We start from the raw sequence: 2,032 nt of genomic DNA, 5'->3' as shown, positions 1-2,032 counted from the left end.
ATCCATACTTCACACATAGTAAGAAATTACATTTGTCTGGGGATGTGACAGCATTGGGGTTTTCTATAATATCTGACCTCTCCAGCTATGTGTATTTGGCTAGGTTTACAGTACCTCACATGAGATTCCTCCCATTGAGTAGTGGACATTAAGCTCAATTAGATAGCTGTTGATTACTCCCAAGATAAAAGTGCCACTACTGCACCAATAGAGATAGTTTGTTGTGCCAGTCATTGTGGTGGTTATTAGACTTTACAGCTGTGTTGAACCATTAATTTTATTTATTTTTACTTATGTGTGTGAGCGGCTTGCCCACTAAAATCTCCCTGATCCACAAACAAGTTCAAATATCTTCCCCTAAGGACAGAGCATTTCAGCTAGGGCAGACTTCTTGGAGGTCTCCGAATTCTCCTGTCCAGCTTTGAGGGATTTTATTCTCTCAGTTCTTTGTCTTCTTTCTTCTGGCTGCTGGATCTCATCTATGAACCTCTGTGTTTTCTTCTCTTTCTTTTCCTCTGTCCCCCTTTTCTGTGTATTTTTATAGCTTCTTAAAAATATGTTCATGTACTCCATATTGGATATTATATCTCTACTTTCATAATTGTACTTTGTGGAAATTCTTATTCTTTGATTCCCTCTCTCTTATGGCACTCTGTTCATGTTTTAAGAATACAGTGACTCCTCAGTATCACTAAGCACACTTAGAGGATTTTTAAGGCTCGCTTGTATCTTTATCTTTACCTTTTATTATGCTGTGGTTCTGGGACTGGATCCCAGGGTCTTACGTGTAGTAGTCAAGCATTCTACCTCTGAGCCATACCACAGCCTCTCTCCTATTTTAGCAACTATCCCTCTATTAGAATTGTTTTATGTTTATTATAACACACTATCATTTACAGGAGTTCCTTTGTTATCTGGTGGATCTTTGTACCAATTCTTGCTTAGGAAATGAGCCGGGATCCCAGATTCTGAAGAGTCTAGGAGAAGTTATCCCTGGACCAACCCATACTCATTTTAACTGTCTTAATCTCCCCAGGGGATGAACTTAAATTTTAGAGAAAAATCTTGAAGTAGTTAACCTGGTAGCAAATGCCTGAGTACTTTTCACTCTTCAGGGAAATGCACAGTGGCACAGGGCTGGTCAGTTCCAGCTCCATCCCTTGAGTCTGCAGTCATCTGTGTATTTATGAACCCCACCTCCCCTGAGCCAGTGCTCCACCACCCACTTGGACAGGCTTCTCAGCTGCAGCCCCTCTGTCTGCATCTGCTTCTGATGAAATTTTAATTTTTCATAGTTCTGAATGTTTTAAGTGCATAAAAGTTCTTCGGATACCCAGTACCCACCACCAGATTTAACACATTACATTTTGCCGTATATACCTCAGATCCTATCTACTTTCCGTGGTTTAGGCATCAGTTGGGTCTTTCATCTACTCATGCTTTCTATTTTGTTTTCTTTTGTTTTATGAGCTCATGGTAAAGAGAAAACCAACAAAAATCAATGCTAAAACCCCTTTGTTACTACTAGGGTTCAAGAAAGAAAAGAAGTAAGGATAAATATCTAGTACATCTCAACCTGGTAGTCTAGCCAGATTTTTATTATGCAATGATTTCTGGAATATGAAGCCCCTTCCTTCAGTTTTGCTTTTTATGATTTCAATTATTCAAGATCAACACAGGTGCAAAAATACTGCATTAAAAATTCCAGGAGGGAACAACCCACAAATTATAAATTGTACACTTCTTGAAGTGTGTGATAAAGATCCCTCTTTATTTCACCCAGAACCTAGTTCACTGCTTTCTTCAGTGTTCACACTGTGTGCACCACTCACTCCCTGGCTCCCTCATAGCTGCCTTGGTTCCTAGGTCAACTGTCCTGGGTCTCAGTGCATGTGCCCTCATTTCACTTAACAAGGCTCTAGAGCATAAGAGTAGGGATTCGGCACATGCTTTACTTACTAGGGAGAATACCTGATATGTTAAAATAGCTTAAGGTCTTGATAGAAACAAATTCTATCTGTGAAATTACAAA

This window comes from Nannospalax galili, unplaced genomic scaffold, assembly GCF_000622305.1.
Source record: "Nannospalax galili isolate Female #2095 unplaced genomic scaffold, S.galili_v1.0 scaffold146, whole genome shotgun sequence".
Taxonomy (NCBI): domain Eukaryota; kingdom Metazoa; phylum Chordata; class Mammalia; order Rodentia; family Spalacidae; genus Nannospalax; species Nannospalax galili.
This window is presented reverse-complemented; position numbering follows the sequence as displayed.